Below are 15539 nucleotides of genomic sequence, written 5' to 3'. Positions count from 1 at the left end.
AGAACAACAGCAAAGGACCTTATGAAGATGCTGTAGGAAACGGGTACAAAAGTATCAATATCCGCAGTAAAGCGTCCTATATCTACATAACCTGAAAGGCCACTCAGCAAGGAAGAAGCCACTACTCCAAAACCACCATAAAAATGCCAGACAGTTTGCAACTGCACATGGGGACAAAGATTGTACTTTTTGGAGAAATGTCCTCTGGTCTGATGAAACAAAAATGTAACTGTTTGGCCATAATGACCATCGTTATGTTTTGAGAAAAAGGGGGGAGCTTGCAAGCCGAAGAACACCACCCCAACCGTGAAGCATGGGGGTGACAGCATCATGTTGTGGGGGTGCTTTGCTGCAGGAGGGACTGGTGAACTTCACAAAATAGGTGGCATCATGAGAAAGGAAAATTATGTGGATATATTAAAGACACATCTCAAGACATCTCAAGAAGTTAATGCTTGGTTGCAAATAGGTCTTCCAAATGGACAATGACCCCAAGCATAATTCCAAAGTTGTGGCAAAATGGTGTAAGGACAATAGAGTCAAGGTATTGGAGTGGCCATCACAAAGCCCTGACCTCAATCCTATAGACAATTGGTGGAAAGAACTGAAAAAGTGTGTGCGAGCAAGGAGGCCTACAAACCTGACTCCGTTACACTAGCTCTGTCAGGAGGAATGGGCCAGTATTCACCCAACTTATTGTGGGAAGCTTGTGGAAGGCTACCCGAAACGTTTGACCCATGTTAAACTATTTAAAGGCAATGCTACCAAATACTAATTGAGTGTATGTAAACTTCTGACCCACTGGGAATGTGATAAAAGCTGAAATAAATCATTCTCTCTACTATTATTCTGACATTTCACATTCTTAAAATAAAGTGGTGATCCTAACTAACCTAAGACAGGTAGTTTTTACTAGGATTAAATGTCAGGAATTGTGAAGAACTGAGTTTAAATGTATTTGACTAAGGTGTATGTAAACGTCCGACTTCAACTGTACACAGAGAGCTAATATTAATAACATGCATGTCAATCTCTCCTGGCTGAAAGTGGAGGAGAGATTGACTTCATCACTACCTTTATTTATGAGAGGTATTGACATGTTGAATGCACCGAGTTGTCTGTCTAAACTACTGGCACACAGCTCGGACACCCATGCATACCCAAAGAGGTCTCTTCACAGTCCCCAAGTCCAGAACAGACTATGGGAGGCACACAGTACTACATAGCCATGACTACATGGAACTCTATTCCACATCAAGTAACTGACGCAAGCAGTAAAATTTGATTAAAAACACACCTTAAGGAACAGCGGGGACTGTGAAGCAACACAAACATTTGCAAGGACACATGCATACACACACGATAACATACATACACATGGATTTAGTACTATAGATATGTGGTAGTGGTGGAGTAGGGGCCTGAGGGCACACAGCGTGTTGTAAAATCTGTGAATGTATTGCAATGTTTTAAAATTGTATAAACTGCCTTCATTTTTGCTGGACCCTAGGAAGAGTAATGGGATCCATAATAAATACAAAATCAACAGAGGCCATGAGACTCCACTGAGAAGGCATTTAGTATAGATGGAGCTGGGGGGGGGGACAAAGTAGTATAAAATTAGATTAATGTGAGAAGGAAAAATATATTTTTCTACAAGATAAGTCCTCTCCCATCAGTTGTTTGGATCTCAGTCAGCACCAACTACTCAGAGTCAGAGTTTCTTTCAGTGCTGTTGAAAGAAGTCCCCATTGAGGAGAGCAATTATTTCAGCATTGAGCAAAGGACTGTTCACAAACCACACAGTGTTCTGAGGCAGTGTGTGCTGGAAGTTTGGTGGAATGCATGATCACACCGGGGGGAACCAAGCTTCTCTGACAATTAACAACCAGCCCGGAAGCCTTGCCACATGATAATGGCTTTCATACTTTTTATTACAGCCTTCCTGTAAACTGGTCCAGACATAACTTAATTAAACACAAACATGCACAGGATTCAGCCACTGGAGGGCTTAAAAAGAAGCAACGTGCAAAGGAGTAATGGCTAAGATTATTAATAGTCACTCTGCATACACAAGCACTTCCTGGCTTTGAAATTTGCTGGTTGTTTGAATGCAAGCAGTGTTTCTGTTCAGGATTAAAATAGATGACCTTTCCAACTCTTAGTTGCAACAATAATCCTCAGAGGTGACTACAGATTGTTACACCAGGTAATCATTTTTTTGTTCCATGAAGTAATCCTACCATCTTGTCTATTTCAAGTCTTCTCTCATTGATCGAGACAGGTGTCTGTCCTTCATGACATGAGCACCTTGGGGTGAACACCCACCAGTCTCGATCAATGAGAAAATACTTGAAATAGACAAGATGGCGGCGTACAAATTGTTGGATTACTTCACGGAGCAAAAAAAATTAAATCACATTATCTGGTGTAACAATCTGTAGCTATATCAGAGGTAGACATTAGTCCACAAAGAGCCCCCTTCCCATCACAGGGGCTGCCCTAGTCATAGGCCTACCTAATGTGTTATAATCTGTATCTGATCAAGGGTTTTTCAACAGTGGTTTGGGTTAAAATTATGTTTGATTCTAGGGAACGTATTTTGCCCAGGAATGCTTTAGCCAAACTTATACAGGGCTGGTTGAAGAACTCTTCTCCAAGCCTTTGTTGGTCCCCCTCCTTGGAGAAGTACTGACTCTTCACTGTCCCTGGTCTGACATCATCAACATCACTGCTCTCATGGTCATGGACGGTAGACCTCACCTGCCTCAGTGACACGCCCCTTTTTACTTGGCTCTCAGCTCACTGGTCACCATAGCAGCACCCACTCGTAGCACGTGCTCCAGCAGGTATATCTCACTGGTCACCCCCAAAGCCAATTCCTCCTTTGGTCGTCTTTCCTTCCAGTTCTCTGCTGCCCATGACTGGAACGAATTGCAAAAATCTCTGAAGCTGGAGACTCACATCTCCCTCACTAGCTTTAAGCACCAGCTGTCAGAGCAGCTTACAGATCACTGCACCTGTACATAGCCCATCTGTAAACAGCACATCTATCTACCTACCTCTGTGTTGTTGTGTGTCGAATTGCTACCTGGTTAAATAAGGGTGAAATAAATAAACGGATACTTGTGTCCTCTTTCGCCCTGACATGCTACATTGCTTGATGTACCTGAGCTTGTAATCGAGTAAAAATAGCTACCTAGCCAGAGATAATTATAACTCTTTCATCTGTGACCTAGCTTGTTAAACTAGACATGTTTTTTGCCTATAAGGTTAAAAGCATTTTTGTTTTGTTGCAACGATGTAGGTTTGTTGAGGCACATTTATGTTAACCAGTATGCAACATCAATCATGTCCGTTTCCTATGTATTAATCTGAAATTGGGTTTGCACCCACAAATGATTTGATATAGGAAATATTTGTCAAAAACCGGTTTGGCTTGCTAGTTAGCTAGCTGTATAGCGTGTGATGCTGGGGCTTCTGCTGAGTTGATAACTAAATGGGAAGGTGGTAATTACCAGTTGTGAACTCTTAAATTCTAGTTGGGTGCATTCAACTTCTTGAGAAACGCCGATTGGCTCATGTCAACCATCGACAAAAAGTACAGCTATCACGCTCGCAAGCAAATTATAGTGTTAAAAAAACACATTAATAGATTACTTTCTATAAATACTATTTTGTTGTTGCATTTTACTGCCGAAAATGCTGTTATTGAGACCGTTTCCTTAATATGACGTCAGAGTTCAGCATGTGTGAGAAATCGGAGCTCGGGGATGGTACACGAGTTTTCCGCTGGTAGACTTGTTGGAGGTTCGTTCAACTGGATTTTTACCAGTGTGGTAAATACCAGATGCCCACTTGGTTATAAACGCAGCATTTTCTTTTGACTCCTGTTAAAGAGACCACACACATCAGATTAACAAATTCAATCCAAAAATGTATTTATAAAATGTGCTCTCTTATATAGAGAATTTAATTTATGTGAAGTAAATTATGTGATTGAATGGAGGGGGAAAATATGTTCTAATTTCCACTTATTTTTCCCCTTCTACTTCTTTATTTTCTTTTTGTTCCTCACATCAACTCACAAAAGAAAATCACTATTTAGGCTACCTTAGCTACATTAACAAGTGGTTGTGCAATTTTACATTGTAAATCTTTGCTCACAGGCACAGCAGATCATCGTTACTTACAGGGGACCTATAGGGGATGTTTCAAATTAGTGACTTGACTTTTGTCAAGGATGATTGTTGAGTTTCCCTTCACAATTTCTCTTTGTTCACAGTGAATACCTTCCAGCTGTGTTGCTTGGACTGCCAGCGAGACTCAAAGCAGGTGACTGGGGCGATGGATTCACAATAACATCAGATTGTGTCAGCTTCCTGTTATTTTATGAATATTTTGTCTTGGCCATGTCTGAATGAGAATATGTCTGTTAGCTGATCCTGATAAGGTAATGGCCTTTGTCTGGTTACGTTCATAACATTCATAGTTATTGACCCATGCCAAAGTTATTTAAACTTTTTTTGTGGTTTGCTGAACACATTCCATGGATTTCACTTCACATTGCACACATTTAGAGCATCTGGATGGCTCCCTAGAGATGGCATTTCACTTTGCTACTCTCAATTTGTTTTTGTTTTGTATTATCTCAATCGAAACATTACAAAACATTAAGAAAAACCTCCTAATATTGAGTTGTACAATCTCAAAGGGGAATTTCGTACTGCATGTAGTAGACCTGGATCCACTCTTTCCTCTTTCTGCCTTCTCATTTGACACAACTTCATTGGGAAAACAGTGCTGGTTTAATAAGCGGATATAAATAGTTCTGATGTCCTCGTGCCTGCCCGCCCGTGCCCAGGAAGAGGGCTGTCTGCACCAGGCAGCTTGGCCCCAGGCTGTGTTGACCAATGTGCCAGTCTGGCCGTCTATAACAGAATGTGACACGAGCGTGAACACAGCATGGCACACTGGGAATGAAGTACAGTACAGAAGTCTGTCCATTATCCTCGTGTTTAAAATGTTTTTGTGACACAACAGTTTAGGAAGCCTTTCAGAGGTAGTGATATGAAATGAGCTATTATTTTTGAATATGCCATGGCATTTCATAGTCAGGCGGTATGGTCCGGTATGGCGTCCCAGCAAAATAAATAGTGGAGGTACACCATACTGCTACAACATGAGCCTGTGACATAATTAAAACCAAATGTCAACAGAACTGTATGCTGTTACACCCCTTTTTTATCACGGAAGTCAGAGGCATGAAAAATGAGGGAATGGACTTAAAAACGTGTGGTAGCCTAAAGCTTACGCTCCAAAATGCGATGTGGTTCGATGAGAACACGGACATTTTGGCAAGGCAGAGATGAGTGGGCGACACCGACACACGCACGGACAGCAGTGGAGGCATAAATTCTGGCCTAATGACAATCACCAAAATATCATCACACTTTTTGGTCTTTTATGTAATAGATGTCTCTTTCCTTTCACCACTGTTTGGAGGCTGGAAATATGTTGCAAGTGAATGAACGTGCGCTGGTAGCCTAGTAAAGGAGCCCTTTGAAGTGATGATTCGACAATCAGATGAAAACACCATTTATGCCACAATAAAAGGTTTATACATTTGAAATGATTCATCTTTATGAATAGGCCCACAGAGATCCTATTGAATTAATAGGGATTCTATATGTAATTCTATGATTAGCTCCATAAAATGTTTGGTACAGGCCTATGAGTTCCAGTACTGGGAAGAAATGAATTCTACTTTCAGCCTACCTCCCACTTTCAGTATTACTCACTGAAAACTGCCTGCAATAACAACAATTCTAGAAAATAGAAACAGCAGATGATTTGAGAAAGATGTGGTGCTTCAGTATTATGATGCAGGGTCACTTTCCACTCCCTTTTTGGATTTCACATTCTTCTAGGACTTAACTTTGCAGGATGAGAGTGGGCCCCATGTTGGCCAGGTTTGCTTGACATTGTGTGATGGTTAGTAACTCTGATGGGATTGACAGACTTTGGGGTTTCTAGCTTGGTCCCCCATGCCTCTGCCCTGCTGTACGGTTCTGTCATCAGCACCAGCCAGACCCTGCTCCCAGCCGCCTGGTCTACCACCTTCTCCTCCTGCTCCCCGAAGACAGCCTGCTCAGCTGCTCTAAACCAGCACAGGAACACAGGAGTAGAGGGGAACATGGTGGAGCCTGTGTCCCATGGTTCAGTGACAGGCCCGTCTGAAGCCTTTCCAAGGCAGGCCTCTTGCACTTAAGGGAGAGGGAAGTGGTCGCAGTCTGTTACCAAGCAACAGGCTGCTAGGATCAAGCTGGAGAAGAGGGAGAGAAGACCCAGAGCTGAAGGCGGTTACTGCACCTCCTAGAAAACAAGTCAATTTAAATCAGTTGTCAGTCAACTGTCAGGCCCATCATCTGTAGTGAGGCTGATAGACTGGGAGATGTGGAGATGTGTGGCCTTAAGGACTAGGTTTATTTACGCTAGCCCATATCGTAGTTGATCAAATTATGGGAGTTAAGTGATCTTGGACTAGCAGTGTATGTTCTTTATTACATCTTTCCTCATATTAAGGCTGGCCTTTCTCTCCAGTTTTGGTCTGTTGCCACTCCTGAGAAAAGATGATACTGTATATTTCAATCGGAGAAATGCAATGCATGGTTGGGTGGTGATGTACGAACTGCTGATCTCTGCACCCCAGCAGTGCCTCCCTGTGTGGATCAGTCAGTCAGTCAAACGTTTTGGAGGCCTGCCAGAGACAGCAGTGTGCTTGTGGAGTGGTGGTCTTATGTGTAAGCATGGCAGAAATAGGTGAAGGGCATACAGGAAGTTGCCAGTGGGGGTAAGTTGATATCAGTAACTTAAGGATGGCATAAACATTCCCAGATCTAATATTTGCATGGCTCGTTTTTATGATGTCATGGCAGCTGTCCTGTAGTACTTTTATCACTTGCTCTTGTGTGACCAAGTGATCAAATTGTCCCGAGTTAGAAGATATGTGGAGATCTGATTGGTTTTATTGAAGATATCATCGTTATCAAGAACTTTGATTTTATTATCTCTCAATAATTTGGGAATGTATACTGGGCTATTCCACGGTAATGGAATAACAGAATGAGACTTTGATTATTCACTTTAATAGTACGCCAAACAAAAAACATTGATTGTGAAGTTAAACAAACCATACAACTCTATGCACAAGGACTAGTTTGAACAATTTCCACTGAAAATTGTACAAAAACAGACTTACCAAACTTTACATCTGAACTGTTTGAGTAACAGAATGACGATACAATTTTCCTCAGTTTATGTGACGTTTTCCAAACTCCCTGTTAAATGTTTACTCTGAATTAGGATTCAAAGATGTCTGCAGAAAGAATAGGGTGTCAGCTATGATAAAACACATTTTGGTTATTGAACTACAGTAAATTAAGTTGATTAACATCTGGTTAGAGAATGATGGCAGGGGTCTTTACTTCAACATTGTTGTGTTTTAATGTACTTCTTACTACCTTTTAAGACTTGTTCTGCCAGATGTTTCCTAAGACCCCTTTAAAAGCCTTGGCTTATTCCTAATTCGTTAGAATGACAATGGTTGAAAAATGTATATACAGTGCATTCAAAAAGTAATCAGACCCCTTGGCTTTTTCACATTTTTGTTACGTTACAGCCTTATTCTAAAATGAATTAAATAGTTTTTTCCCCTCATTAATCTACACACAATACCCCGCAATGACAAAGCAAAAACAGGTTTTTAGACATTTCTGCACATCTATTAAAAATAAAAACTGAAATATGACATTTACATAAGTATTCAGACCCATTACTCAGTACTTTGCTGAAGCACCTTTGGCATCGATTACAGGCTCGAGTCTTCTTGGGTTTGACGCTACAAGCTTGGCACACCCATTCTTCTCTGCAGATCCTATCAAGCTCTGTCATGTTGGATGGGGAGCGTTGCTGTATAGCTATTTTCAGGTCTCTCCAGAGATGTTTGATCGGGTTCAAGTCTGGACTCTGGCTGTGCCACTCAAGGACATTCAGAGCTGAAGCCACTACTGCGTTGTCTTGGCTGTGTTCTTAGGGTCGTTGTCCTTTTGGAAGGTGAACCTTCTCCCCAGTCTGAGGTCCTGAGCACTCTGGAGCAGGTTTTCATCAAGGATCTCTCTGTTCTTTGCTCTGTTCATCTTTCCCTCAATCCTGACTAGTCTCCCAGTCCCTACCGCTGAAAAACAGCCCCACAGCATGATGCTCCACCACAATGCTTCACCGTAGAGATGGTGACAGGTTTCCTCTAGACGTGACGTTTGGCATTCAGGCCAAAGAGTTCAATCTTGGTTTCATCAGACCAGAGAGTCTTGTTTCTCATGGTCTGAGAGTCCTTTAGGTGCCTTTTGGCAAACTCCAAGCGTGCTCTCATGTGCCTTTTACCGAGGAGTGGCTTCCGTCTGGCCACTCAACCATAAAGGCCTGATTGGTGGAATGCTGCAGAGATGGTTGTCCTTCTAGAAGGTTCTCCCATCCCCACAGAGGAACTCTGGAGCTCTGTCAGGGTGATCATCGGGTTCTTGGTCACCTCCCTGACCAAGGCCCTTCTCCCCCGATTGCTCAGTTTGGCCGCGTGGCCAGCTATAGGAAGAGTCTTGGTGTTTCTAAACTTCTTCCATTTTGGCACCCTTCCCCAGATCTATGCTTCGACACAATCCTGTCTTGGAGTTCTGCAGACAATTCCTTTGACCTCATGACTTGGTTTTTGCTCTGACATGCACTGTCAACTGTGGGACCTTATATAGATAGGTGTGTGCAAATCATGTCCAATCAATTGAATTTACCACAGGTGGACTCCAATCAAGTTGTAGAAACATCTCAAGGATGAATGGAAACAGGATGCACCTGAGCTCAATTTCGAGTCTCATAGCAAAGGGTCTGAATGCGTATGTAAATAAGGTATTTCTGTTTTATACATTTTTTTATACATTTGCAAAAAATTCTAAAAACCTGTTTTCACTTTGTCATTATGGGGTAATGTGTGTATATTGATGAGGATTTTTTTTTATTTAATCCATTTTAGAATAAGGATGTAACGTAACAAAATGTGGAAATAGGGAAGGGGTCTGAATACTTTCCGAATGCACTGTATGCCTTAATTTCTAAAACACAGACTATTAGCTTTCATTTGACACCAAATTTGATATGCTCATATGAACTTCACTTATTAGTGCTCATAGTTTTCGGGGGGGTTACATGGAAATGCCTTACGTTTTTATGTGGCGATAGAGAAAAGGGTAGCTGGTCATTATCCAAAAATAACAGAGAGCGCAATCATTTTGTGTACGTCAATTCCTTGCCTTACTTTAGTACTTTGAGTACATCAACATTGCAAATCAAACACTTCTATGCCTTGAGGGCAGCATGTTGAAGTTATTGGAACATCATGTGTGGCCAATGTGGAGACCAGGTGTCATTTAATTCCTATTGGCGACAAGTCTGTGACTGACTGATGGTGAGCTGAGGTGGGAGCCAGACACAAACCCCCAGGGCAGCTCTGGTAGTAGAGGCCAGGGATGGTTGGATGACTCTGTCATATATCTGATCTGATGGTCTGGCTGAGGCCATCGTTGCCATGCTCTGGCTCTATCTGTTGGCTCGGTTATCTGTGTTTCCTGTGACTGTCAGCAGTGTGGATGGGCTCTGGGCCGGTCCTGGCAGCTTGGCAGTGCCACTGATGAGTTAAATGGGCTGGGTGGGTAGTGGTGGGTAGAGCTTGGCTGTCCTTTTGAATTCTGGCCTTCTTTCATCTCTGAAGTGAACATAGCTATGACGATGCTTCTTTGCAGGGATGCCAATGACCTGTCTGTGATGCACAGATGGTTGGTCTCCGTACAACAACTAGAATGTATCAGCCAGCGCAAGTCAGCACAGGCTGTCTAAATATCTAATAGCACTGTGACTCATAGCCCCCTAATTGCACTGAACAAACATATAAATGCAACATGTAAAGTGCTGGTCCCATGTTTCATGAGCTGAAATAAAATATCCCAGAAATGTTTCATACTGTATGCACAAAAATATTCCCCTTCACAAGGTTCACCTGTGTAATGATCATGCTGTTTAATCAGCTTCTAGATATGCCACACCTGTCAGGTGGATGGATTATCTTGGCAAAGGAGAAATGCTCACTGCCAGTGATGTGAACACATGGGATGGGATGAGATCTTTTATTTCAGCTCATGAAACATGGGACCAACACTTTAGATGTTGCGTTTATATTTTTGTTCAGTATACTTAGGATTTACTCAAGCATATTTGAAGCCACTAACCAATCATAAAGCCATAACATGAGGGTTGTATTCTAGTCCATTAAGAATACAGAATACAAATACATTTTTGTTTTTCATTGAAAAAGGTTTTGCTACGGTGTTCCCTACTGAACATGACCCAATAGGAATTCACTCTGACCCACCAGTGACTTTTGCTGTTTGTAAAAGGTGTTTGGAAGATGTATTGCTCTCATAGAAATCCCCTGAAGCTGTCGATGCAGGCATCTCTGTAAGACAACATATTAACTGTGCTTTCACATGGTGCGATATGTAATGATTTACCTATTACATTTTTTAAACAGACAGATGGCAACCCTCTCATGTTTCAGTGGAGCACCTGCTTGGCTTAGTGTGCTCAGTGTACCACACCAAGGAGAAGGAGCAAAGCCATACTGTTTGGGAGTATTAAATCCTGCATGCTTTTCATTAGGCTTCCCCCTATGCCAAATGTATATTATCTTCATACTACACTGAACAAAAATATAAATACAACATGTAAAGTGTTGTTTCATGAGCTCAAACATTTTCCATACGCACAAAAAGCTTATTTATCTCTTATTTATCTCAAATTGGGCAGAAACTTGTTTACATCCCTGTTAGTGAGCATTTCTCATTTGCCAAGATAATCCATCCACCTGACAGGTGTGGCATATCAAGAAGCTGATTAAACACCATGATCATTACACATGTGCAACTTGTGCTGGGGACAATGAAAGGCCACTAAAAATGTGCAGTTTTGTCACACAACACAATGCCACAGATGTCTCATGTTTTGAGGTAGTGTGCAATTGGCATGCTGACTGCAGAGATGTTTCCAGAAAATTGAATGTCAATTTCTCTACCATAAGCCACCTCCAATGTCATTTTAGAGATTTTAGCAGTCCGTCCAACCAGCCTCACAACTGCAGACCACACGTAACCAAGCCAGCCCAGGACCTCCACATCCAGCTTCTTCACCTCCGGGATCGTCTGAGTCCAGCCACCCAGACGGCTGATAAAACGGTGGGTTTGTACAATGGAAGAATTGCTGCACAAACTGTCAGAAGCCGTCTCAGGGAAGCTCATCGGCATGCTCGTTGTCCTCACCAGGGTCTTGGCCTGACTGTAACGACTTCAGTGGGCAAATGCTCACCTTCGATGTCGAACTGACACGCTGGAGAAGTGTGCTCTCTGTATCCTGGTTTAAACTGTACTAGGCAGATGGCGTTGTGTGGGTGAGTGGTTTGCTGATGTCAACATTGTGAACAGAGTGCCCCATGGTGGCAGTGGGGTTATGGTATGGGCAGGCATAAACTACGGACAATGAACATTATTGCATTTTATCGATGGCAATTTGAATGCACAGAGATACCGTGACGAGATTCCGAGGCCCATTGTTGTGCCATTCATCCGCCGCCATCACCTCATGTTTCAGCATGATAATACACAGCCCCATGTCGGAAGGATCTGTACACAAATCCTCGAAGATGAAAATCTCCCAGTTCTTCCATGGCCTGCATCCTCACACATTAAGCATGTTTGGGATGCCCTGGATCGATGTGTGTTCCAGTTCCCGCCAATATCCAGCAACTTTGCACAGGCATTGAAGAGGACTGTTACAACATTCCACAGGCCACAATCAATAGCTTGATCAACTCTATGCGAAGGAGGTTAACTCTTTTGTTTTTATGCAAAGGCTATTGGCTGGTGGTTTTCTGATGCATTCCCCAACCTTTTTAAAAATGGTATCTGTGACCAATTCATGTGAAATCCAAAGATTAGGGCCTAATGCATTTATTTTAATTGACTGATTTCCTTACATTAAATATTCTAAATGGTTGCATTTATATTTGGTTCAGTGTATTAACTCTCTCCACAGCAGGTCATCATCCCTCACATTACTCTTTACGGACAAACACCATGAATTAAGCACGGCCATAACCCATTTAGAAGAGCAGAGAGCCGACAACTAACAGTATACAGACTTGAGTCCAACGTTAGACTCAAAGGAACTATGATGAAAATAGCTGCTGCAGTACCACACAATGTAAATAAATCATAACTAAACCCCAACATGAAGTTTTAAGGCAAGTAGCCACAACTTTAGAACACAGTGTTTTCTGACACTGCCCCTTCTGTTCGCCTCACTGAACTTTTGCTAAATTTAACCTATCTCTGTCAGCTGACAAGCAGATCCAAGCGTTACTAATCAGAGGCTCCATAGTCCTGCACTACTGTACTCTAGTTTTCCCTCCTCTCTCTCTCGTGCGAGCTGTCTCGCTCTCGCGCGCTGCCTCTCTTTGAATATTGTGAATCACAGAGTATTGGTGGTTTCATTCAGTTAGTAGTGGCTTAAAAATGGTATTTTGCTACAGTGGCAGGTCAATGGCATGCTTGCTGCTTCTTCTTGGTTGGATAGACTTGCATTTTTCAGAGGACAAAACTGCAGCTGAGTGAATCAGTGCTTCAGAGAGAAATGCTAGAAACATTTAATTGAATTCACTTGAGCAGTAATGTATTTAGGTTTCTCTCCATTAAATAGGTACATTGATTCTACATTGAACGGGTGGTGTCATGTTTTACTGAATTAAACTACTACTTCCAAAAAACGCTGTATGTCTTTCACAAATGCTGTTTGTTTAGGATCATAGTCTGTTTTCTGTGTTTGAAGTGGTTCTCCATGCTGTTATTCATCAGCTACAGAAGCAGTTGCGGCTACCCAAGTGATTTTGGCACATAATCATATCAACAGAGCTACCTGTTTGTTTCAGTTGGCATCAGACTTCTTCTTCAGAACATTCCATGGATTCTAGCCCAGGTGTTCTCTACAGCGCTCAATCACCTTCATCAGCAATCCAGCCATGAGTTGATCTTTCACCTGTTAATGAAAAACAGTCACTGAGGTCTCTTGTTACTAATTGATGAGAAGAAGCCATGTGCGAGGCCTTTGGATGACGGCAGAGCCTAATCTTCATCTGCCTCCTTTCTGTTTGATGGGATTAATATTTAATAGAGGATCATGAATGTTTCACGCGACTCCTTTCTTGTGTGATGCAACAGAGGTGTCAGGTGGGTGCAGGTCCTCAGTGGGAGGGAGAGGCAGGATTACTGCTCAACAAGAGTCTCCGAGAGGCCCCCGGCTGGCTCCGCCTAACTGTCAGAGACAAGCTTGATCAGAAACATCTGTCCAACCTGCTCACATTTAGTCACTCAACTTTGTGTGGTTCTCAAGAAAGCGGCCTATTCTGATCAAACTAGAGATACAGAAACTGGGAAGTGGGAGGTATTTTCAGTCTCATCAAGAGGCTGAGTGGGAATCGAGAAGTTGAAAGAGTTGTAATGAAAGAGGAGAAAAAGACAAAGGAAATGACTAAAGACCCTATGCTGTCACTGTAGCTGCATAATACTGACCCTTAGTCACTGTTTAACATGTGGTTGTGGTTTTACAACTTAGCTGTATGTGCAGATATGGCTTAAATCAGGTTTATTTGCCTACCGGGCTCAACAACAACAAAATATTAACATCACCTCGCAAGCTTCTCAAACTATATTATAAGCAAAGCACACACGTATCTGTTGCTCAGGGATAGTAGCAATTGTATGTGTCATTGATTGAGCGAGCGAGGCCATAGTTTTACAAGGAGGATGTTTTCACACAAAGGGCCTCTCCCCCTTAGCATTGAGTTTCTTGGTGTAGCCTGATAACAGGCTTGTCTCCAGTCACACCTGTAGCCCTCCTGTAGCCCTCCTGTTTAAACAACAGCCATTAGGCCAGGCAGGCAGGTGGGGGAAGCAAGGCTGTCTGCAGCCCACAGTCGGCTGCTAATGCTCTGATCATAGCTAGGGAATCGTCACATTCTGTGTGTCTGCAGCCAAAACTGTTTTTTGTTTGTTCTTTATTTTACCTTTTGGAGGCCTCACTCTGCTCTACTTATCCAGCTGCTCAATGTGGGAATGGGATGGATGGTTTTCTCCTTGTTTGGTTGTTTGATCTGAATGCAACCTGCGGCTGCTTAGTTTGTGTTCTTTAGGTCTATTATTAATGTGTTATAAACTGTGAGAATGTGAGATTTCATTGGGTTGGAATTCAATATACAGTATAAAGTACCAGTCAAAAGTTCATTCAACGGTTTTTCTTTATTTGTACTATTTTCTACATTGTAGAATAATATTGAAGACATCAAATCTATGAAATAACACATATGGAATCATGTAGTAACAGTCTTGAAGGGGTTCCCACATATGCTGAGCACTTGTTGGCTGCTTTTCCTTCACTCTGCGGTCCAACTCATCCCAAACCATCTCAATCGGTTTGAGGTCGGATGATTGCGGAGGCCATGTCATTTGATGCAGGACTCCATCATTCTTCTTGGTCAAATAGCCCTTACACAGGCTGGAGGTGTGTTTTGGGTCATTGTCTTGTGGAAAAACAAATGATAGTCCCATTATGTGCAAACCAGATGGGTTGACGTATCGCTGCAGAATTCTGTGGTAGCCATGCTGGTTAAGTGTGCCTTGAATTCTAAATAAATCCCAGACAGTCACCAGAAAAGCACCATCACACCTCCTCCTCCATGCTTCAAGGTGGGCACCACACATGCAGAGATCATCTGTTCACGTACTCTGCGTCTCACAAAGGCGGTTGGAACCAAAAATCTCAAATTTGGACTCATCAGACCAAAGGACAGATTTCCACCAGTCTAATGTCCATTGCTCATGTTTCTTGGCCCAAGCAAGTCTCTTCTTCTTATTGGTGGTCCTTTTAGTAGTGATTCACGCAGTCTCTTCTAAACAGTTGATTTTAAGATGTGTTTGTTATCTGAACTCTGTGAAGCATTTATTTGGGCTGCATTCTGAGGTGCAGTTAACTAATGAACTTAATGAACATATCCTCTGCAGCAGAGATAACTCTGCGTCTTCCTTTCCTGTGGCGGTCCTCATGAGAGCCAGTTTCATAATAACGCTTGATGGTTTTTGCGACTGCACTTGAAGAAACTTTCAAAGTTGTTTAAATTTTCCGTATTGACTGACCTTCATGTCTTAAAGTAATGATGAACTGTCGTTTCTCTTTGCTTATTTGAGCTGTTCTTACCATAATATGGACCTGGTCTTTTACCAAATAGGGTGATCTTCTAAATACCACCCCTAATCGCCACAACACAACTGATTGGCTCAAACGCATTAAGAAGGAAAGAAAATCCACAAATTCAATTTTAACAAGGCACACCT

The 15539-nt window shown here is 42.2% G+C and overlaps 1 long non-coding RNA gene across 4 annotated transcripts in view; it reads right to left on the bottom strand.

Annotated features, from left to right (window-relative positions):
• Nucleotides 1-1601: 1601 nt before the first annotated feature.
• The window catches only part of LOC149978913 (uncharacterized), a 30814-nt gene continuing 16876 nt past the window's right edge, over nt 1602-15539 (bottom strand). The window contains exons 2-3 of one of the 4 annotated variants that reach the window (XR_016485954.1): nt 13069-13188; nt 1602-2924 (exon numbers count right to left, since the gene is read on the bottom strand). This is a non-coding gene — a long non-coding RNA (uncharacterized LOC149978913). Of the gene's footprint in view, nt 2925-5450; nt 10559-11017; nt 13189-15539 lie in introns of those variants that run through there. The other 3 variants (XR_016485953.1, XR_016485951.1, XR_016485952.1) reach the window with 3 other exon arrangements.

The sequence above is a fragment of the Oncorhynchus mykiss genome, chromosome 13 (genome assembly GCF_057628025.1).
Source record: "Oncorhynchus mykiss isolate SJ-2025 chromosome 13, ASM5762802v1, whole genome shotgun sequence".
NCBI lineage: Eukaryota > Metazoa > Chordata > Actinopteri > Salmoniformes > Salmonidae > Oncorhynchus > Oncorhynchus mykiss.
This window is presented reverse-complemented; position numbering and strand designations above follow the sequence as displayed.